This window comes from Chelonoidis abingdonii, chromosome 8, assembly GCF_003597395.2.
Source record: "Chelonoidis abingdonii isolate Lonesome George chromosome 8, CheloAbing_2.0, whole genome shotgun sequence".
NCBI lineage: Eukaryota > Metazoa > Chordata > Testudines > Testudinidae > Chelonoidis > Chelonoidis abingdonii.
The window spans coordinates 73,837,962-73,863,334 of NC_133776.1; positions in this window are offsets into that span (position 1 = coordinate 73,837,962).

The following is a 25,373-nucleotide window of genomic DNA, read 5'->3' on the forward strand; positions in this document are numbered from 1 at the left end:
CTCCCGGGAATAGGCTTCTAAAGCATTGTGTTGCATGGATCTTGCGCCCCAATATTGTACATGGATGCACCAGGGAAGCAACTCCAAAGCAGACATGTGTTACTGCCCCTCATTGTCAAAGTGGTTCCTCCAAGCCTCTCTGGTGTTAACAGCAGCCCTCTGGGCTCCTCTGAAAGCCCTCGCATCTGGCTGTTCAAACTGTGCAGCCAAACGCTCTGCCTCAGTGCTCCACACCTGAGCAAACAGTTCACCCTTAGGTTCACACAGATTATGCAAAGTGCCGTACGTGGCTATGACTACAGGGATATTTTTCTCGGTAAGGTTTAGCCTGTCATTGAGACACCTCCAGCAAGCTTTCAAACAGCCAAAGGTACATTCACCTACTATGTGGCACCTGCTCAGCCTGTTGTAAAATGCTCCTTGCTGCTTTCCAGGTGCCCTGTGTAAGGTTTCATGAGCCAGGGCTGTAAGGGGTAACCTGGATCTCCCAGGGTTACTATGGGCATTTTCACATCCCCCACTGTATTCTGGAAAGAAAATCCCCACCTGCAACTTTCTGAACAGGCCACTGTTCCTGAAGATGTGTGCATCATGCACCTTTCCAGACCAACCTACATTAATGTTCATGAAACGCCCCCAGTGATCCACAAGAACCTGCAACACCATGGAGAATTACCCCTTCCTATTGATGTATTCAGAGGCAAGGAGATCAGGTGCTAAAATAGGAATGTATGTGCCATCAATCACCTCACCACAGTTAGGGAAACCCATCTCTGCAAAGCCATTCACTATTTCATGTACATTTACCAGAGTCACGGTCCTGTGCAGCAGGAGGCAATGGGGATTTTCCTACTCCAAATTGTTTTGCAACTGACTGGTAGCAGTCTGGATTTGCCAGCTTCCATACAGTGATTGCAGCACGCTTCTCTACCAAAAGAGAAGCTCTCAATTTGGTGTCCTTGTGCCGCAGGCCAGGGGACAGCTCAGCACATAGCTCCATGAAGGTTGCTTAACATATCCTAAAGTTCTGTACCCATTGGTCGTCATCCCACACCTGCATGACAAAGCAATCTCACCAGTCAGTGCTTGTTTCCCAAACCCAAAAGTGACGGTCTACCATATGCAGCTGCTCTGCGAATGCACAAAGCATTGATAAGTTGCTGCCATTCATATCACACTCCAGTGCCTGCGATTCATCCTCTGCTAACTTTGCAAGTAACGTTGTGAGTAACTGTGCTGCCATGCACGTTGTCATCACAACAGTTAACAGTGCACAGGAGAGAAGTGCAGGATCCATCTTCTCTCACTGCAGATGCTGGCATGCACTACAAAGGAATGACAGTTGGAAAAGCGGCGCAAAAGGAATCCAGAAACCTTTGGATGGGTGGGACACAAAGTAGTGCATGATGGTACATTTTGCACATCCCAGGATGTGCCACGCTCCTTTTCCGCACTCCCACAGCACCTAGCGACAGATGGTGTCATCAGGCACTGTGGGATACATACCCACAGTCCATTGCTCTTGCTGTCGACAAAGGGGTCCCAAATGTGGACATGATCTGTTGACAGAGGGAGCAAATATAGACACGCTTTGGCAACTTTGCTTTTGTTCATTTTTCCTTGTCGACATTAGTTTCACTGATAAAACTTGCCAGGGTAGACAAGCCCTCTTTGTCCCTATAGGAAAAACTGATTTAGGTCCTTATTTCCCATCTTGATCAGTTTCCATTCGGCCTCCCTAACACTTGTAGCACCACAATCTAATCCATGCAAAACAGCACCACTAAAATACTCTTCCTTTGCTTTTCTGCCATGCTATTTTAAGGATATTGAAAGATACATATTCAAAGCCAGGGTACATGCATCAAATCCTGTTGATAAAGAAAAGATTTTCAGATAATTTTCGCCATGTATTCATGATGGAGGAGGAAGTTGCAGGAGTTGTTGAACACACAGTTGCCTTCTCAATAGAATCAGTGAAATTTGGATTTGCTTTATCACATACATTTTTAAAGGGAAATTAAGACAAGGATTCTGGCTTTTCATACCATAGCCTTGAATTTTCCGATAATAAATGGAAGAAGAGTAATGCCATTTTCATTCTTAACTCCTAGTTTCCCCCTTCAATACACATAGTTTTGTTTTATGCAACTCCATAGGCCTACAGGAGGCTGCACAATCAAAACCTAAGTGGTAATTTTGAGCTGCACATGCATTGAAGCCAATTTTTAATCCCTTGTAACATTATATATTTATTAATTCTTCTTATTTATTATATTAATTTTCTTTTTCATACTTACAGAAGTGATCTTTCCATAAGGATTAGCCATATGCAGAGTAAAAAGTTCTGATTTTTCAGTGGTATGGGAAAAAAAGTGGAATAATATTTTTAAATTCAGAAAATACATTCACCTTACTCAAAACTGACTGACCAGATTTGAAAAGAAAAATCAAGCAAATGAAGTTTTATCTCAAAAGGAAAGTTTTTGAAAAGCTTCCTACAGCTCTCATTGGCCGGGAATGGCAAACCTGGGAGCTGCAGGGGGGACTGTGCCTGTGGATGGTCAAAGTAAACAAAATGTCTCACAGCCCGCCAGCGGATTACCCTGTTGGGCCACGTGCTGAAGGTTGCTGACCCCAGCTCTAGATAGAATTCTTTAGTATCTAGGGCAGTTAATCAGGCTTGTTTCATGAGCACTAGATTCCCATTAGAGAAAAATGTTTAAAACTCTTCGATGAGCTCTGCTGAATTACAATCTATACTACTGAAGAAACCTGAGCAAAGCAATGCTCTTTTGTACTGCTCCTTCACATCGGAAAGCTTTCCTGCTGTAATTCATTCTCTTTACTTCTGCCTTGCTGGGTGGTGTTATAATCTAGTGAGTTTCTGAGAGTGGGAAATGTGTCAAACTTCAAAAGGAGCATTTGTGAAGTTTTAATGTTCTGAAGCTAAGGGTGGCAGTGCAGCCTAAATAAGTTCTCAATCAGATTCAAGTTTCCTTAGTGAAAAAGTAGTGTTGGAGAAAAACTCAGTTCTCACTTTTTGTTTGGGCGCAGCAGAGTCAGATACTTTATTCTGTTTAGCAGCTACAACAGGGAGAGGGTGCACTAGGACATAGGGTCTCCCCTTCCTAGACAGGTCTCTCAACAGGTAAACAATTACAGCAAGCCTTTATACTTTTGTTACAGACAATAATAAGCAAGAGCTGCATTTTGTTTATACATAGGTCATCCTGATATCTTGTTTTTCTCACTTAAGAGACTTCAGTCTACGTTTCGTATTATCTACACGAGGTTGAAAAACAACTTTTCACACAGTTCTTTTCCACTCGCCTCACACAATCCTCGCTTCTACAAATCTCACGTTATTAGGTTACAGTTAGCCTAACTCTTGCTAACAGAGACTGTCCTGCATTAAGATCCCCTACAAATCCCTGCCAGTTCTTTCTCTACTTCCACAGTAGTAACAATCAAAACTAAATTGCAACATCCAAGAGACTGGAGAGTAGAAATCTTACAAAATGTATGTTAATGGATGTGACATAATATAGAGACTAATCATAACTCATTGCTCAGTGAGTGGTATCCTTTGATCAGATGTCCTAAGCTATAAAAAGGATTTGGCTGCCCTTAAGACGCCATTGTGCCATTGATTGTCTCAGGATGATGGTGGGTAGGGGAGAAGAGACCTCTTCTGAAAGAGCAAGAAAGCAGCAGGAAAAACACTCCAAAAACACTTTACAACACTTAAATATTTTTGGTGTCTTTTGAACAAGAAATAGCATTATGGTTGACTTTGCGTGGACTCCTGATTTTCTTCCAGACAAAGAGAGAAAGTGTGTGTATGAGAGAGAGAGATGTATGAGCCAGATATAGTGACTGTCTAGCAAATCTTATATTCAGTTTTCTCGCGTCACAATTCTCATTAAATGATTGTGGGTGTCTGCATGTGCACAGCTCTAGTTTGGAAGAGAAATCAGTCTCACCTTCACAATTTGTCTGAAAAAAGCAGGAAGTCAGGGCATGGAGAGACCCTTCTGAGTTTTGAAGAAGTGGGGAATGTTCACAGGAGAGAAATACAGAAGCAGTTAATGCAATTGTAGAAGAGGTGCCATTGCCCCACTTCCGTCTCACTAATGTCTGCTACTCTACACCTCTCCTTTCTCTTCTGACATATCTGCTGATCCCTGTCTACCCCACCTCCTGCCTTCGTGCCCTGATGGATGACCCGGGCAGTTTACAAAAGATTATACACTTCTTGATTCTATCTTTGGTGTAGTGTCAGAAAATACACACATTCCAAGGCAATCATTCCTTTTCACTGTCACCTCTGCATTCCAGACAGTCAGATGAGCTGGCAAATCACTGGCAATGAAGTGCCACCACATTTTACCATCTTTGCTGCTTATGATGGGACATGCCCCCATCCCACTGGTAGAAAGGGTAGTGAGCATTCCTGCCTTCAGGCAGTACCAGTTAGGCACACCTGCAGAACATGCTTCACCTGGAGAAGGGGAGGTTCAAAAGGTGAAACTGGCCACAGAAAAAGTGTATGGGTGAGAGTTTGCCCTGGATTAGGAAGGGTGTGAGGAACTGCTGGTGAGCTGCAGTAGCAAGGGGAGCCCAGCCTGAGGCAGTGGCCAGCCTTTCTTATCTCCCCACCTTCTGGTCGAGGCAGACTGACACTGTGAGCTTGATATACTCAAGGGGCTCTGGAGAGCTTCCCCTCTCCAGTGACCTGTGGCAGGACCTGGGGAGCACCTCAGGAACTGCAGCCAAAGGAACTGTGATTGAACTAGAAGAGACCGTGGGAGTCATCTGAGCTCCCTGCAGGAATGGTGAGAATGCCCAGGAGTGGAGCTCCCATATGGGAGGCTGGAGCAAGGAACTCCACAAGATTATGGCCAAACCCTGGTTAAGGATCATCTGACTACACTGTCAGTGAAGGCGATTGCAAACCTCCTGCACCTTCTCAGTACTGCTGCTCTTTGAAATGAAAATAGTTTTTCCTCCCACTCCTCTGAAAAAAATCTCATTCATTCATTACCGCTTCTTCAATTCCCAACCTACAAAGGTTTTTCAAAGAGAAGATAAATGCCCTATGAGATCTATGATATTTAAGATGGTATATAGCTTTACTCCCTTGTTATGCAGGAATTAAATTAATTTAGGTTAAAATTGTTGAATATGAATGGCTAAAACCTGAAAATAACTTTGTGAGCAGAGTGCATTGTTGGAGCAAATTGTCATTTAGACCCCTCTACAGTTGTTCTCACAGACTAGGCAGCTGAAATATATTTGCTGTCTGCAGTTTCCTTCGCTTGAGGGGGCAGGGAAGTGAGCCTGCATTTATGTGCAGGCACTTAATGGGCCCCCGGTTAAGGTATGATTAAAAATCAGCCCTTGTGGAAATCAGCAGTGGGAATGGGAAGGTTCTGAACATTAGTAGCAGTAGTGAGGATAACCTGCAATGGTAGAGCAACATTACCCACATATTTGAAGGAACTCACCACACATGTTGTGTATATGAATACACCCATGGTTGTCCAGGAAAATACCATTTTGACTTCTGTCCCTTTAGTATCTCTCTGTGATGGATGAAGAGACTAAAGAATCCTCCATACATTCTAATTGCACAAAACAAGTTAGTAAGAGCAAAGTCTCTACTACGTTCACTTATCCTAGAACTGTTCCTCTTTGTTTTTTCCTTTGTACTGTGCACGTGTGCTGATTTATGAGAGGAAGAGGTGAGAAACTTCTGGAGAGAAGTGCTAATGAAAACTATGTGCATGTACACTGAAATTATACATCTCCATGCTTCCTTATCCTCACCCCTTCCTTTCCATTTTATCCTTCTTGAGTGATTGGTAGGATTTCCTCCCACCGGTGCCAAAAATGTTTTCTTTGTGGCAAAACTACTTGTATCAGAAAACCTTTTAAACTGTCTGATTCTCTACAAAATTACTGTTAATGATAATTAAAAAACATGAAAAATGTTTGTACTGTGCATCAGTGAAGATAGCAGATTTCTATGCTGTGTTCAAACTGCTTTGGGTGATAAGGAAGGAGTGTAAAGGTGACTAATTGTGTTAATTTCCCATTTTACAATTTAACTTTACAAAAATTCTTCATTTTCCATGGTTACAGTTAAAAACAAAACACAAATATCCAATGCAGTTGGCACAGTTACTGGGGTGTAGAAGGTAGAGTTAGGCTAGGGGGAGTGGGGAATTATTTGTTAGTCCTAGTGGTTTTCTAAAACTCATACAAAATGTTTCTTTTTTCTGATCCATATCAGACCAGTCTGTCTGTCTACCTGGCATACATAATGGGTCTGTGAACATACTCAGTGACATGGAAGTATGACCACTGTGATTGAATACAGAAATTCTATGAGGCTGAATCATGCTCAGTGCAAACTGAATATTCGGAGATTTTTAGTTGCAAGCCTCTAAAAAACTATGATGAACTGGTGCAAATGATGATTTTCATGGGCTTATAACCAGGGCCGGCTCCAGGTACCATCTTATCAAGCAGGTGCTTGGGGTGGCAACTCTGGAGTGAGGCGTCACTTTCAGGAATAGGGTGGCAATTCCAAGGAGGGTCCCTCACTCCCGCTCGGAGCGAAGGACCTCCAGCTGAATTGCCGCAGATTGCGATGACGGCTATTTTTTTTTTTTTTGGCTGTTTGGGGCAGCAAAACACCTGGAGCCAGCCTTGCTTATAACTCGGCCAAATATAGACGGGTAATCACAGAAACAGCAAAAGGTACCTCTCCTGTGCCACAGGAGCTTCTCTGCCAGGTATCAAGCCATGCATCAAAATGTGAAGGCAGTGGAGGTCTTCAGTGAAGTACACTAAATAAAAAGCAACCTATTTCCCACCAACTTCATTCCTGAAAACAACTGAGTAGTTTTGTTGAAACTTTACAATTTAAAGGAGATACTCATCATGGAAAATTTTTTCTCATAAGTTAAAGTTTGTTGAAGTTACAGGCAAGTGAAAAGAGGGTCATATAATAGAAAGTGTTAGGCAACATTATATATTGATATTATTGCCAGCTACACCTATCATGCTTGATAGATCAATATAACTGAAGATAATTGAGGTAAGAAGTTCAAAGTTTGAAATTTTAGTTAAGTGACTCCTTGTATAATTGCTACAGTATAAATGAACAATGACTTACTATATTGCATCATTTTTTCTTTAACAGATTTGGAAGCTATTTTAAAAGCTAAATTGTGTTCTCTGGTCTCCCAATGTTGAGAACTTGACATAATAAATTAATTTTTTATATTGATCCATTTATTAAATTATCAGAAATTAGGTAAGTCCCCCATAACACTCTATTCTACAAGTATACTTAAACGCTCTATGAATATTCAGCTACAGTTCTGTTTCTTTTAAAAAGACTGAAAGAAATGTGGTAACTTTTCTACTACATACATAAAACATTTCTCACAAGGTCAGATCAAGAGATCAGACCCAAGATAAATCACTCCTGGGAGTGGTTTACCACATTAGTATTTCTGTGTTTTCAATAGCCTTTAAAGGTCAGAGTTTATGAGGGACAGATTTAATAAACAGGTCCCACAAGCATTATATTTGAGTTGTGTGATAACACTGGAATAGGAAAAGTGGGGTTCTGTTATACTAAAATGCCACACTACTTTCAGAGGTTTTGTTTACTAATTGTGAAGGAGGCCTAGATCTGACTGTATCATTGATTGGCTATGGCCCTTTCCGAGGAAAAGTCTTATACAGAACATCTAACGGTTGATATTAGAAATTGTTAAAATAGGCAGCTTGGACCTGCTTTCTCCTCTTTTATACAGAGCTTAACAAATGAATATATGTTACCAATAAAAGAAGCATAACATCCCTTTAACCACCTGCTGTATACTCAGCAGTTCAAAGAGTTTGGCACCTTTTGAGAAACCTTTGCTGGGCATTGCCGTTTAATGCAGAAAATGACCTGGTAAAAGACTTAACCCCCCCCAAAAAAGACACTTTTTCAGTGCCTTTTGATTGAAATAAAAAAAGGAAAATCACCATCACAAACTGGAGTTTTGCAGGCTATCAGCTAATGGGAATACTCAACAAAAGTCCCTTATTTCTTTATCTGCCACATAATTTTATATAATTCAAAGTTTTAATTGTCTATGATTGTATAAGAAAAAGCTGTGAGGCTGCAACAGCCAAAGCCTTCAAAAAGCATGTGCAAATCAGTAAAACTCAGATCTGGATTCAGGAAAGCATTTTTAATTAGGACAGCATTCAAGCACCTGCTTAACTTTAAGCACGTACTTAAGTGCTTTCCTTAATTGGTGCCTAGGAGAACCTGATGAGCTTTGTGAATTGGATAAAAATCTCTTGTTAATTAATGGAATCTCACATGTCTGATTTCTTGAGGGCCCATTTTCACAGTGGTACTGAAAGTGATGTATATGTTAATAAAACATCCCAAGTCCAACTACAAGTACTGCGAAGAAAATTAATGTCCAAAGAATAAATTAATACAGTGTAACTCTTAAAGTATCTTTATGACTGAAAAGATTTCCTACTTGAAATACATTTTATGTCATGTAAGGATAGTGAATGGTTTGAAATCAGTAGTCTACTGATCTAGCCCTGCCTCTCACACAAACTCCTTCAGCCATGATGAAGTTGTTCATTAAATGTATTGCCTTAGCTCCCTCATCTGTCAAACTGGCATAGAAATACTGACCTATCTCAGAGTAGTATTGTGACTATTAATTAATTAAAATTTGTAACATGCATAGAAGGTGAGAAATGCTATGTAAGTGGTGACACCACAATTACCCTTTTGCACCCCTATTTAATAGAAATGAAAGTTATGAATTAATATAATTAGGCTAACAGTTTTAAGCATAATGTGAACTTTTATATGTTTCTTAACGAGTCTACATATGTAGCTCTTTATCCTGCTGTAAGGAATAAGGATAAACACTTAATTAATGTGTTACTTAACAATATTCTCTGTGTTACAGACAGACAGTAACAGACAATCAAGTCTAATACACCTATCTGATTACAAGTTGCTCTTTAGATATAGGACAAATGACTACAAGATGCCATTGTCAAAATATGAAACATTTAGGCAATGAAATATTAATGAAAACTCATTGCACTTACCGCTCAATGACATCTCAATGGGAATCAGATTTCAGACCTAGAGTGCTTGCAGCAAATTTCTACTATGAAAAGAAAAAAGTCCAGTGAACTTTAAAAATGTCAGCCAGCAGGGTTTTCAAATACATAATTTACTATTTTGTTGGCTGCTTATAAATGGATAATAATAAACTCCTGGCTGAATGCAAGCTCATAAATGCTGGATCAAAAATGTGAAGAAGACCATGAAATGATAAATGTGAAGCTTTATGATACTAATTTTCGTCTAAGTAATTACAGTATGAACAGAAAATGTAGTTTTAGTGTTAAAAATGTGAATGGAAATTTTGACATTCTGCTTGTGCAGTGCAAGGTTTTTATAGAGACAGGCTCAGTGGCAATATTACTTTCTATACCACTATAACAATGCAATATCAGCATTGCTGGTATAGCTACTTAGGTTGGATGTACTTCAAAAGGCAATATATTTTCGTAACTATTCTCATTACTATTTGACTTCTTGATGTATTCTCATATTTATTTAACCATATGAGCAATGGACTAATATGTTAATCAAAGAGCACAATGCAGAGATTTCTCATTTGGAGTTTTAAAAGTAAGGCATATGTTATTCAGATGGTACTAACAGAACTGCTCAATATTAAGTTAGCTTACACTGAGAAGATTTATTACCCGGTTTAGCATAATTGCATATATTGAATATAACAAAAACATACTTTCCATGTTGGCTCTGTGAATTCGACTGAAAATTTGAATTTTTGTTTTCAACAATCTCCATTTTCTCTGCCATTGTGATCATGTTCTCCAAAGACAGATACATTCCACAGAAACAATGAAACTGTCAACCCACAGGAGACAAGAAAATGAGGGAAACAGAACTTTGAGAGATGCTGGACCTAGTCTATGGGGTTCACTCCTAGAAGAAATAAGAATGACAAAATTAATGCCCTTCAGAACTAAATTCAAAACTCCTCATAGGTTTTCCCTCACTAAGGTTTTCACTGACACACACATCAACATTAAAACAGACAAAAACAAAACATGAAACAAACGCCTAAATGTATTCAAAAACCATCATAGCCATAAATTGAGTCTGAGTCACACAAATTGTGTTATACTAATATTGATACAAAAATTACATTAGCAGAAGATGCTAACCTTAGCAAATTATAAAAACAAAGTCCTTTAAGTGGGCTGAGATTTGAGAATGATTTCTGTTATGTGTCAGTTGCATAATCAACAACAAAAGATGTAATACAAGAGCACTTGGCTAGATTCATTGCATATAAATAGGTAGCTTCTGAAACAATAGTGTTGATTGTTACACCAGTGTTACTTCACTGTCTTTGGTTAAGTTATATTTCTTTTCTTCTGGAGTAACTGAAAGAAGAATCAGGCCTATATGGTTAACTTTGTATGAATACTCGATCAATATTGCACAGTTTCTTAATTTAGAAAAATTAACGTAGATATTTAGAACTATGTAAAAATCCTATCATAATTAAAACACCCTTATAACAATAATTTAATTGGGTTCCTTTTTCTGTTCACTTTCCAAACTTTATCACAAAAATGAGTTACAGTATTATGGACTATTAATGCAATATATATTGTTACTGATATAACACATTGTCATGACAAACCTTGCATCAGAAAAAGAATGGTTCCATTAATTATTTTTTTCTCCCAAATATTGGATCAGCAGAAACAGGCATAAAACTAATCTGTTATCATGGTCCTGTTTTCATTCTATTCATGCATGTTTCTGCATTAACAGAAATTGATTTATATGACATAAAACTCTGTGGTCTCTAAACTAAACTCTGAATATTTAACACCATCATAAAATCAGTTTTACTATACAATTCTGAAATTTGGAGACTTACTGGGGCTTACTATCTAAACTCCAATTTTTCATAAACAGCTGCCTTAGATAAATGCTCAGTATCAGATGGCCAGAAAAAATCACAAAGAACTCTGGAGGACATGGATGAAACAGAGACTGATAGGACAGGAAATTATGGAATGAAAATGGAGATGCTTAGGAAATACATAGAGGAAAGACCAGAATAACATAGCAAGACAGGCCTTGGACTGGAATCCCCAGGGCAAGAGATGATGAGGTGGACAAAGGGTAACCTGGAAATGCACAATAAGAATCGAAAGATATCAAACTGACATGGGAAGAAGCTAAGACTGCAGCAATGAAACTGGCAAAGATAGAAGACAGTAGTGAAGGGACTCTGTTCCACATGGAATAGAGAGGCATTAGAGAGAGAGATTCTATAAAACTAGTTTTATTTTTTATCATTTGTGTTACAGTAGAAGCTAATGGCTCAATTCTTGCTATGGCCCCCTTGTGCCAGTTGCTGTATGAATATATAAAACATGGAAAGTACACAGCAAAGTTTTAGATAAAGAAGCCTGAAACAGAAAAAGATTCAAAAAATGTAGGTAAATACATTTTCTAATTGTATCAGTTAATATTTTAAGTGTTACATGATATTTGGTGCATGTCTGAAATACAGGAGATTATAAATATCATGGGAACTGAGCATCAGTGATGAATTCTTTGCCCTGTGAAGTCAACAGGAGATTTTCTATTGACTTCAATGGGTTTAGAATTTCATCCAGGCATTCATATATTTTTTTCTCTCTCTCACATAATTCATTTGATTAACTGAATATTAATGTATGAACTTTATTTGGACCAAACTTTGTGGCATATTCAACAAGGCTTACAGAGGGAGATTTAGGGAAAATATAAGAGCTGCATGGAAATTTGGTTTTATTTTGAATCAGAACAAAACTCAAACATTTCAAAATTCTCAATGTAAGAAAATTGTAGAAAAATATTCAGATTGCTTGAAACATTTTGAATTTGACTTTCTACTCAAATATAATACAAAACTTAAAAAATTCCTAAAACAGCCATTTCAAAATGAAAAATCTAAACGTTTCAGTTCAAAAACTGTCAAAACATTGTCAGAAAAGAACTTTTTTCATCCCCCCCAACTAAATCTTTCTATTTTGATGTTTCAATTTCTGATAGAAAATGGTTCTGTCAATTTTTTTCTGAACAGCATTAAAATACACAATAGGGAACTGTAGGAAAGTACTGAAATGTTTTGTCTCCATTTTATTATGAGAGAATATGTTTTTATTGAAATCAAAAGCAAAATTATCATTGCTTTTAGTGTTGGTCAGAGTGACCTTTACTGTTTACTTTTCCATGAAATTTCAGGGCCTTCGCTGTTTTTCACTTCCAAACATGGAAAAAAACCAACCCACAAAAACAAACAACAAAAAACAATCTCAAATGATTGTGCCTAAAGTATTTTCTGAGTATACGCAAGTGGTTATTGTGCTCGTATATGATTTTTAATTGTTGGCTTTTGGGCAATGAATGAAAGGGGAAAGAAAAAAAGAAGCTTGATGCCTGGTAATTGGTGTAGTTTGAGAACATGCTAGAGTGTTTAGGTAATGTAAATAATAAATAATAATTTGAATGAATGAATGAATGATGCTCCTAATCCTTCTTCCTCTGATCAAGTTTTATTGGCCAGTGCTGATATTGTAGGTTCACCCACACATATCCACTTTGGTCCCCATGTCTGTTGTGAGGTGAATTGTCTTATATAAGCAGTGTCCATATAAGTGAGTATAGTGGTAAATCAAATGTGACCATTTTTGCTAGCATTGCATTAGGTAAATTGCCATCAGAAAGGCCTCTTTTTTCTGTGGTAAACGCAACATAAATTCCATAACCAGGTCTCTTAGATGAAATAGCAAACTGGGAAATTTTAGCAGCTTCAAAATGCACCAGCGTGCTACAGCTGTGATAAATGGAAGTATTCAAGCTGAAGCCCTCTCAGTATAACAAAACTTTCAGCAGGGTGGCCTTCATGAAGAATCCTCAACTTTTAAACTTGCTCCCCTCTTAGTCCAAAGAGGTTTGGACCATTTGGCCTTCAGGGCTTATTTACTTAGTCAAGGTTTTAGGAAGAGAGGCATTTGGAGTGGATTGTACATTTTTAAAGTAATTTAATTCCCTGATTATTTTGCTTTATAGGGTGATAAATCTATATTTTGTATTGTATTGTGTCATAAATATATTTTCAAAAGCCCCCTAGAACATGGGATAAGCACTTCTTTCTATCATTTATTGTTAAATGGAAAGAAAACAAATCAAAGCATTTTTAGCACCATCATTAGATCATTCATCCTGCTCCCCACCAGGAGTCTCACATTTTACACGCAGCTTTATTAATTCTTCTGACCTGTACTGTACACTGCTTACTGCCAGTCACAGGGAGGAGGGCAATCAATAGAAAGTATAATAAAAAATAAACATAGATCTGTAGCATTTTTTCAAAGACTGGGAGAGTTAGGAGCTATCTTTTCTATCTTTAAATTATATGTAAATTATTTGCTAACTGTAGATTCCATATCAAGTTGGATGATATGAATTTACATCTGGCAGATCCATACCATGTGAAATAAAACGTAGCCCAATGAGGAGGAATGTGCGTAGCACAATGGAAGATGGGGAAGTGTGGGGCATGTACCCAGGATCAACTTCCTCTCACGAATTCACTAACTAAAACAGGTGGGCAGCACTAGGAAGAGCCTACAATCAACTTTTTGTACACGTGTAGCAAATGTGACATCAGCAAGCTTCCCCCATTGCCCCTGAAGGTGTTGAATGTGACTTCAATACCATTTTCAGTGCGGTACAATAAATCAAGAGTAACTCAACTGAAATCAAGGGAATGACGCTAGTGAAAAATTGGTGTGACATCAGAATAAGACTTACAATGCCTTAAATGGGCAGAAAGACAGCTGCCACCGACATTCAAATGTTACAGTTCCCATTGTATTGCTCCAATGACACTACAATCCATAAGTTAGCCATAATATCTAAACCCTATGAGTGAATATTTAGTAGCTCAACTGAAATTCAGAAAACAAAGGCACTTTTGAGTTATACATACATAGAAAGTTAGCTTCAACTAGAAGACTTCTAATTTTGTGTTTTTCTGTAATGTAAATTGGCCAAATTGATGTTATTTTTTTAAATTGCTGAAATGGACTCCAGAAGATAGACATGCAGATGTTTGAACACAGAGCTGTTTCTGTTTTGCAGCTATTAGAAAGCTCTGCAAAATGAGGTTTATAGTAGAAATGCTAATAAACCTTAACAACACTATTTCCAGAGGCACTTACATTTCAATAATGATATTTCAATGTACTGTAACTACCTTAATAGAACTATTAAGTATGAAATTATATAGTGGACCATTCTTAGCAGTGGAAGAATACATAAAGGCACAATAAAAAGGCACCGACTTGCACTTCAATAGAAGTGACAATCAGAGTAGAAGTCACAGTTGTTGTTTGGTGAAGCATAACATAGTGACAATCTGCAAAATATTTTTCCTTATTACATCATAATTTTGATTTTGTGTTCTCCTACCAGGGCCGGCTCCAGGCCCCAGCGCGCCAAGCGCGTGGTTGGGGCAGCATGCCGGGGGCGGGGGAGGGCGCTCTGCCACTTGCCTGGAGGGCGGCAGGCGGCTCTGATGGACCTCTGGTGGACCTCCCACAGGCATGCCTGTGGAGGTTCCGCTGGTCCCGCGGCTTCGGTGGAGCATCCGCAAGCACGCCTGCGGGAGGTCCACCGGAGCCGGTGGACCAGCACACCCTCCGCAGCCACGTCTGCGGGAGGTCCACCGGAGCTGCGGGACCAGCAAGCGGCAGAACGCCCCCGCGGAGTGCCACTGTGCTTGGGGCGGCGAAATGGCTAGAGCCGGCCCTGTCTCCTACCCCCCTTTTCTACCATCAACAGCATACATTTTCCATGGTCTTTGTGAACTGAGTAGATTAGTTGACTTAGTGTGCAAATTACTGTACTTGAAATGTAAATAGACTTGTAAGACAAAAACAACTAAAATAATAGCATTCACCTGGAAACAGTTCTGCCAGGAATTCTATTTTTTGGCTTCTTCTGCTTCTATTGATAACTTTCATTACTATTATTAATTAATAGTAATAAATCATTAAATGCAAATCACACACAGTTTTTCCCACCCTTTTTGCTGTGGGTGGGATGAACTTTGTGCACTGTAGATCACAGATCTGTTTGCACCCCTTAGCTTCTAGAATGGCAGGGAGAGAGCTAGGGATGGGACATTGACAAGGCCAGGAAGAGGAATGGAAAGTTGTTGATGCTGCAACTCTGCAGCTCCACCAGCCTTTTCCATGCACATACAAGGCCAGAGCAACTTCTACTGTCACCTAGACCACAGAAATGACTATGAGGTGGTACCACTATTGATCTCCAGCCATGAGCCAGGTGTCCAGGTTGTGCACTGGAATAAGATATTGAGTCATTGTTTCTTTGTTTACAAGGGCGCTTAAAGCACTTTATAGGACAGATTATAGAATTAATTCACCCACATGATTGCTATGGGCAGCCTGACCCATTTTCTGAGCTATGAGGTCAGCTCTAAGTTTCTGCAGGGGTGAAGGTATGTTTCAATGTTGTGACTTATCATCAGAGCAGGCTTCCCTCCTCCAGGGGCCCATTCTGCCACTGGCACTTATGCACTGAATCTAGTCCAAGCTTTATATTGTAGGAATCTTTTTTCCTTACTGCTGAAATGAGCCAACTTTAGTTGAGATGTGGCAACTGTTACGCAGTGCCCAGCAACATTACACAGCACTGTAGAACAAGAAGTGAAAAAGAATATATTAGCTAACTGAAACTACAGGGGAAAGTTTTTAATTATGCAGTACTTAATTACCCATGTTGGAATTTGGCCAGCATCGGGGTTCACAAACTTATACAGGCAGAAATGTCACAGTATAGTCAGACATGTCAGGACTTTGGTTTTACATTTCCCTGTTTCACATTTCAATATTTATATATCTTTATAAACATGCCATTCATCCTAACAAAAGCAAGCTGACTGAATGTTACAGGCTATTTGGTCTCCAAGCTGCATTCTAACATCAAACCTCCCTTTTTTGACATATACTGTGTCAAATTACAACTAATCTTTTTACATTCAATAGGAAAGGAACACAATAATGGTGAGGATTTATCTGACAGAGTACATTGTGGTACATGTACTTGGCTGGTATTCTAGTGCCCTATTTAATCTGATAGCAGCTCTGGTAATATAGAGCCTTGACTATTTCAAAATTTATTTATTTATTTTGTAAAGCCAGGAGAGCTTTATGTCATCAGATAGATTTACATCATGAGGAAACATGCCTGATCTTTTCAGATCTCATAGAATTTGTGTAGATCAGAAAGACAGGCAAATTTAATTAGAGTCAATGGAAAATGTATATATAATATTTTTTAACTGAAATCCATCAAAGGTCTACAAATGCTCCTTTCTACTTGGGCAGTTTTTCTTCTGATTTACTGTGTCTTAAAGGCATCAGATCTCTAGGAAACATAATATATTTCAGGTAAATCAAAAAATCATTATCACTCTTGAATGCTTTCTGACAATGAAACGCAAATTCAGAACCTGCTCCTACTCTCATTCTGATCATCTTACTCACTTTAAGCAGTATGGTATTCTGAGAAGAAGTCCCATTAAAATCCACAAGATTATCTTCAGTGCAAGTTACACTCAGCATGAATAAGCGTATCAGAATCAGGCCCAACAAGGGCAAGATGGTCCTGTAGGCATTATTCTAGTTCCCTCTTCCTCTAACATAACTGGCTTAGCTTCATACTCCCCTTTTCTGCATGAAATAATATTCAGACTCAGATCTCAGTACAGAATCTTATCCAAAATGTGATCTGTTTTTTCAGCAGTCCCGTTTTCAAGTTTGCAAATGTTTGCATTACTCACAGTCACAATGGAATGAAATTTCTTTTCCAATATATTTATAAAATGATGAGTTTACTATGTGAATGTTAAGAAGGTGTTTCCAATAATGCTTCACTGGATGTTAATCTAGTTTAATCAGGTTGTGCAACACCCTGGGTTTCTTGCTAGAGTTGGGAAATTTAGAAATTAAATTACTATTGTTTGTAAGGGTCAGAGTGACATTCTCACACACCTTCTTGTATGCTGCTGGTGAATGTTGAACTGCTCCAGATGATGCTCATAGAAGCTCCAGGAGGGATATGTCCACCATCACTTGAGAGAATAGTGCAGCATGCAACTCTTCTTGTACTTGGCTAACTCTGCTGGCCTACGTGAAGATGGGTAGCGGTATGACCTCATCAAGTCCCGGACCCTTGTAAAGTCTGATCCTTCACCCCTCATTTGTATGAGTAGTCCTTACTCACATGAGTAATTCTATTTAAATGAATGGGACTACTCACATAACAGTTGGTAGAATTATCTTCTTAGGACTTTGCAGAGTTCAGTGGGACTCCTCCCAAATGAGTATGGTTACTTACATATGTATCTCCAAGATCAATCCTTTAAAGAACTGTAAAGTCTGCAGGGCAAGCACAGGAATGTCTGTACTAAATAATAATTGGTAGTAATGAATAAACTGGTTTTCTGAGTCGCTAAGACAGACAAGTAAGGCTGAATTATTTTAACTATAGCTTCAGTTCTTTCATTCTCTTTTCAACGAACAATTTACAAAACAAAAGGCAAATCAGTTCACTACTACTAGTTAACGAAACTTATTGCAAATATCCAGTTTAAAGTGTAAAGAGAAACAATGTTCTTTTCTCTTGATTTAAGGTCAGATGCATGATGTCAGGTACTTATATGAGTTCTGTATTTGAAAATGCCCCCAAGCACATCACAAAGCATGAATATTTTACACCTGTATTTGTTATTGTTTCAGACTTCCCAAAGACTTTCAACAACAGTCTTTAAATTTTCCCAGGAAAATGTCATTAAAATAATATTAATGGCCTGGTATATAACAACAAAGGGAAGGAAATTCAGTTAAGGATCCTTTGCCACTATAATCTATTGTGCAGCTAAGGAGTAGTCTTTTGGGCCTAGGTGTTAGATGCCTTTTAGAGTATGACCAAATCCTATTCACATTACCCAAGTAATGGATTTAATACAGTTGTTCACAATGAGGATGGTGTAATAAACGTCTGTCTCAAATCTGGACTTAGAGTTCAACATCTGAGTGTTTACTGGGAACCTCCCCCAAGCTTATACCCAGCTTGGATCTTACTTCGCTGCCACCAGATAAGATTTAGGCTCTTATCAGCCTGGGTTCCCCAAATTCCTTGGGGGGAACCCCCTCTCTGGCCTCCCCCACTTTCCCTGGGAGGACCCCCAAGACCCAGACCCCTGGGTCTCCCTATCTCAAACGGGAAAACAAGTTCCTCCCCCTTGTCTCCTCGTTATCTGCTCCCCCCGCTTCCCTCCCTGGGTGAGCCTGGGCGATGCAGTACTTAACTCCTTGAAGGCAAAACAAAGAGGGAAATCACCCTCCCCCTGAGGCGATGCCTTCAAATCTAGTAAAGCTAATATAAAGAGATTTTCTACTCCCCTTTCCTGTAGCCTCACCAGAGAAAAACCAAAAACCTCAACCAGGTTTTAAAAAGAAAACTTTATATAAAAAAGAAAGAAAATACAGAACAATAATACTGCATTAAGAAACTCAATACAGGCTCTTGCTTATAAGAAAATATGAATAAACAGTCTGATTTAAAAGATAGCCCAATTAAACCAGTCCAGCACAGTACAACACACATGTAAATACAACACAAAGCATATAACAGCCTATTTGCCTTGTTGCCTTTGTACTCACACTTTGTAGGAAAATGTTAGAAAGAAATAGGAGTTAGCAGGAAAGCTGTTTCCTCCATAGCTGGGAGAAACACAAAGACTCAGAGTTCACAATTCCCGCCCCTGACTCTTAAAAAAATCCAGTTCTCTGATTGGTCCTCTGGTCAGGTGTTTGGTTCCCTTTGTTCACCCTTTACAGGTAAAAGAAAATTAACCCTTACCTTACCTATCTACTTATGACAGATGGGCAAATTTCCAAGTTTTCCTTTCCACTTTAAATCTATAATTCTTTTTCTTAAATTTCATCCCTTAATGGATCCTTCAATTGTTTATCTACTGACATTCTAATATTTGTGTTTTTCAGGGCAAGAAAGTGTAAAACTTTTGTAAAGCAAATGTAGTTTTATGGATTTTAGGATGTTAGCTGGGCTCCACAGAAATGCCATTATCAACCTAAACTCTCCCTGTGGATAATATTTTGTTATGGGAAAAGAATCGGTAGAGCTGGGATACATTTGAAAAGGAGAGCCAAAAATAGAATCAGAAACAATGTAAATCCATACATTACAATATAAATCCAAAATCAAACTCTGTCCTAATGCTGGGCAGATGATATAGTGTCAGAAGAAACAACATTAACTGTAAAGTGAAAACTTTCACACAGTACTACAAAATGTGCTCAAATAATGCTACAAAAGAACCACCAAGGGATGAGTCCCACCAATATGTTGAACTTTCAACACCATCTTATATGAAGTCATTTTTTCTATTCTATTCTATTCTATTCTATTTATTTATTGATTCACCAGTAACTCTGGGATCTGAATGCCAGAGTGTGAATATGTCTGCTTGGCTGTATGCATTCTCAGTCCCCACCTCTCGGTTAGTTCAGTAGGGTAGCATTTCAAATGATAAGCTGCATCAAGAAGGTTCCTTACATTTTCATGGAAACTTTTATCCAAGAATTTCAAAGCACTTCACGGATGTTCACAAATTATAACCCAGTGGGCTGCCAAAAGTGAACAACATCATCTCCATTTTACTGATGGATGTTAAGAAACAAGACAATTTAGTTATATGCACAAATAAGTCAGTGTTAGATTGAAGAGCAGAAGCTGAATCAAAATTTCCTCACTCCAATTTCTTGCTCTGACCTCACTAGACCACAGTACCTCACTATCTACTGCTGCTAGCCAAACAGACGTGCATTTTTATAACTAATGCTATATGGGATGCCCCCACTTAAAATTTGCATGTGTCTAAAGTGGCGCTGGAAAATGAGAGCACTGTGTCTATACATGTATTCATATTTCAAAACAGTAATTTCTAAGAGACTGTCCTATTAATTACTGTAGAAAATGTGAAGAAATTCTTGTATAAAACCTTGAAATGTATGGTGTGATATACACGTCACTTCTTGGCATTATGAAACCCACTCAAAATCATAGATGTTTGAACTGGGTGTGTTGGGGTGCTGCCGCACCCCCTGGCTTGAAGTGGTTTCCGTTATATATAGGGTTTACCATTTGGTTTAAAGGCCCTCAGCAAGCACACAGTACAAATTGTTCCAGAACCCCTGCCCAAAATATGCTACCCTCTCAAGACCCCTCTGCTGCAAATTTTGCACTATAAAACATGCAGCTCAGCACTCTAGTTTTCACAGAGTAGGAATCAGACACTTTTTTCTTCTAATTATATAACCTAAAATCAGAAGGATTTTACATCCTGCTGCAGGAAATACAACTTTAAAAGAGAATCATTTAGGGTCTGTGTTTCTGATATATGTATGTTTATTGTTAGATATTAAGGTTTAAAAATGAATGAAGCTGTGAAGCTGACACAAAGCAGAAAGTGGTGGAAAGAATTCATTTGGTCCCATCGCCATCGCTGAGCTGATGGATGTGATCATCATAAATGTGGCTTAAAGTTTTCAAAACATTAAAACTGAAGCAAAAACAATGAAATAAAGTGTGCCTGAATCTCCTTTCATTTGAACCATTTTTACACTGGAGTAATCCTATTGACTTCTGAGCAGTTACTGCTTTTTATGGGTTTTTTTGTTTTCTCACTGTAATATTTGAGACTGAATCTGGAATTTTGTGTGTGTGTGGCAGAAGGCTGAATTTGAAAGGAAGCAACAATACAACTCTGCTTGTATACACTATGGGCCTAATTCTCCTCTCACTCCACTTTTCAACAAGAATAACTACAATTGTGTCTTTAGTGGAGTTACTGTGGCCCCACACTAATTTAAATGAGATGAGCATCAGGTATTTGTATATGCAAAAATATGTGTGTGTGTGTGTTCACTTTTGAAAGATTCTACTGACGTAATCTCCTTTCATTTGAACCATTTTTACACTGGAGTAATTCTATTGACTTCTGGGACGACTCTCATGGGAGATCTTCCTCTCTAAACTGGAGGTAAAATGAGTTATTATCTCCCCTCAATATTTATTATTCACTTGGAATTTTAAATAAAAGCAGCCATGTTAGGAGGAAAAAAAATCCTGATGCAATGCACAGACTTTTATTTTGACTTTCCAGCAGTGTAGAATAGGCTGGATTAAAAATGTCCCTATGTCCATTTCTTAGTTTGAACTACTCTTTCCTGGAAGTGAAGTCCTAGAAACCCTTCCTCCCACTCCCATCCTCCTGTGCTCTATTGATAGGCAAACGAGTCTAGAAACCAATCTTTAAGAAAAAAATGCAATATAGGGCAAGAGAATGAGTGCAACACACATAAGGATAGTTTTAAGGGGGAAAGAAACACTGAGATGTAGATGTTGAGAAAGGTAATTATACTGCATTTCAACTGATGATTTTTACCCAGATACAGACTGTATTTCAGCAATAAGCCTTTTTCATGTCTGACAAGCTACTAAAGGAGATAAGGATAATTAAGAGTTTTTCTCTTGATAGGAATTAAAATTAAGTATTTAAATTCTCTTTCAGCATGAATTTGCCCTAGACAGGTTACCTGTATCAACTTGAAACAGTTCTTTTCTTTTCTTTTTTTTTAAGAGCAAAAAGCCTTTTGAAATCTGTGGGGTTGTTTTTTCAAAGAAGCCATTTCTTTAATGATATTTTTGAAAACACAAAGTGTTTTCTTAACACTTTCCAGATAACCTGTTATTTGAATGTCTAGCATGGCCCTTTGTGCTAGGCAAATGGTGCACAGGATTAGAAGGAAACTTTGCACATTGTCAAAAATGTTCTTTAAGCTTTTATTGAAAGTAAAATAATTTCAGGATGAAAATAAACAAACAAGAAGCCTTCATTTTCTAAGCGACTTTGCGTGGGAAATGGGTTGCCTTTTTATTATAAGCATGTGCAGCTGATTAGTTCTGAATCAGTAGTTCGCTATCAGTTCTTCTCCTGCTTAACGTATTTTTTTTTGTAAAGTGTTGCTAAACAATTATATTAAATGGGAGTACGAATCCTTATGTTTATGATTAAAAAACCCCCAAACCCCGAAACCAACCAAGCAATGAACCAAACAAAACCCATAATGCAACAGGCAATGAAAATTACTTGTTTTGAAGTCAGAATTAATTGTAGAGCTAGTTGAAATTTTTCTGATGGACCAGTTTCTCATCAGAAAATGTTATATTATCAAAATACAAACTTTCCATGAGAATTTGTTGATTTCTATGAAATTTTATTTTGAAAAAAAAATAAACAAAGCATTCTGGTGATGACGTTCTCTTTTGACATTGGAATAGAATGTTTCCATTTTTCATTTTGAAATGACTTTTTTAGTTCAATTTCAATTTTCATATTCATTTCTATTATGTAATACAGGGGTTGGAAACTTCTGGCATGCGGCTTGCCAGGGTAAGCACCCTGGCAGGCCGGGCTAGTTTGTTTACCTGTCACGTCAGCAGGTTCAGCAGACTGCGGCTCCCACTAGCCACAGTTCATCGTCCCAGGCCAATGGGGGTGGTGGGAAGCCCCGGCCAGCACATTCCTCGCCCGCGTCGCTTCCCACTGCCCCCATTGGCCGACAACAAACTGCAGCCAGTGAGAGCCGCGGTCTGCCGAACCTGCCGATGCTCAGGTAAACAAACTGGCCTGGCCCGCCAGGGTGCTTACCCTGGCAAGCTGCATGCCAGAGGTTTCCAACTCCTGATTTAATAACATTCAAAAAATCCAAAACAAAACATTTTGATTGACCCAAAACAATGTGTTTTTTTGTTCCAAAATATTGCTTTGCAGGAAATTTCATAATTCTTCATTTTTGTTTCAATTTGGAACAATTTTTTTTTTGAAATTGCAGGATTTTCTGCAACACTCAAAATCTGATTATTGTCCTGCTCTAGTTCCTAGATCAGTGGTTCCCAAACTTGTTCTGCCACTTGAGCAGGGAACGCCCCTGGTGGGCTAGCCTGGTTTGTTTACCTGCTCCATCTGTTTGTCTGATCACGGCTCCCAGTGGTTGTGGTTTGCTGCTCCAGGCCAATGGAAGCTGCTGGAAGCAGCGGTCAGTACGTCCTTCGGCCCGCGCCGCTTCCCGCAGCTCCCATTGACCTGGGGCAGTGAATTGTGGCCACTGAGAGCCGTGATCAGCCGAACCTGTGGATGTGGCAGGTAAACAAACTGGCCCAGCCCGCCAGGGGCTTTCCCTGCACAAGCAGTAGAACAAGTTTGGGAACCACTGCCCTAGATAATTGTAAAGTTTTCAGGGCAGTCTGTTTTGTTTTTTTAATGAAATACCTGCTTTTTATGAGTTTTTTTGTTTTCTCACTGTAATATTTGAGACTGAATCTGGAATTTTGTGTGTGTGTGGCAGAAGGCTGAATTTGAAAGGGCCTTGCAGACATAGCTGACTAATTAGCAAATATATTAGAAAAGTCTATGCAGGGCAGATGGTCACTCGAGGTGATTGCTACAAGGATACAGGGTGTTTGTTTTTCTCACTCCAGTTCCTAGGAAGCAGGGATAAACATCAGAAAAGCAGATCCTTGCATGGTGCTCATTGCAGGATTGAGACCCATTTTGTTGGTACTGAGTACTATCCTTATTGCCAGTCATCCCAGACTACTTGCCAACTACTAGACACAGTCCCTCCGTGTCAAGGTTTCAGTATATGGATCGGATGGCTGTGGTGAAGTTCACCTTGTTGCTGTCTTTATTCCATGAATAAACAGAGGAGATCAGTTTTCTGGTATGCACAGTTTTTCATGAAAATTCAATATTATTTCTTTAAAATAATGTATAGTCACTATGGGCTGCAAGGTAACATTTCTGGAATGATGTTATCATTTAACCTGGAAAAAAATGGTTAAACTTTTTCTCAGATTTTATCAAAAGAGAGAGTTTTAGAAAAATGAGATTGGAGTGGATAAACAATTTGCCTGTCCTTTTCTCTAAGATCTCAGCAAACTGCTTATGTAAAGGTGAAAATCTTTTTGTTCTGTATCTCCTTCAGGTTTAGTTTACTGAAGATTTCCAGGACTCCCAAGCACTTGATCAAGTTGATTACTGCTGAAGATGTTGGCTAAACAAAACTGCACAGCATATCACTCTGACAAGAGAAACTGCTAGCTTGTAATCAAGACTATAATGAGTGATTTATTTGTTCCCTTCTCTCTGGGCCTACCCATCATTACATGTTCATTAAGTAATAATTGTCATTGATCGACAGGCCTGTGTATGGATGACGGTAAGAGAAACAGGGCTATTAAATCTTCCCTGGGTAGAACAAGCGCATGCCACAACCAATAAGGTAGATTAATGAGAAGAATTAGACTAAAGATAGTTACATTATGGACCATTTCCTTTCTTCTCATTTTATTTATGATTACTGTCAAATATATAACATCATAGAGACCTTCACAAGTGGGAGTGTAACAATGTAAAATAGAGGCCTGGCCTTATAGTGTGCTGCTCAAATGCTTTGATTCTCAAAAATGGATGGTCATAATTTTTAATGTAATAACAACTAATTGGGCTGGGAGTTTGGGGGACTGTGATGATGACGCAATTTGTTTTCTGAGATATATGTATTTGTTATACGTCTTTAACACTTTCCTTTTAAGTTGAAAAGAGGAAAGTTTAATTTGGGACCCTTGCGCCTGGCAGCGGAGCCCTGGCTAAAACCTGCAGGTGTTGCAGCACCCCTGCACGCTTATGTCCTATGCTTTTGCAACTAAAGGGAACTGTTAAAACAAAGGAGGACAAATGCATCAAACAATTATGTGAGAGCGATGGGTTTTTCCTACAGGGCATAGATCAGATTAAGGAGAAGAAAGGATATAAGGGAGCACTGTAAATTCATTTCAAAATCAAATTCAAGATTCTCATGGGAAAATTTAGATGGGTTTTCCATTTCCCTGCACGAGCAGTTTAATAATCAAAGGACCAGATCGCATATCAATTGAAGTCAATGACAAATCAGTGCAGATTAGTATTTTAATGTATTATTTTATTATTTTACTTCTTTATTTAGAAAGGTTTAGTGGACAGAGCATGGAAATAGGA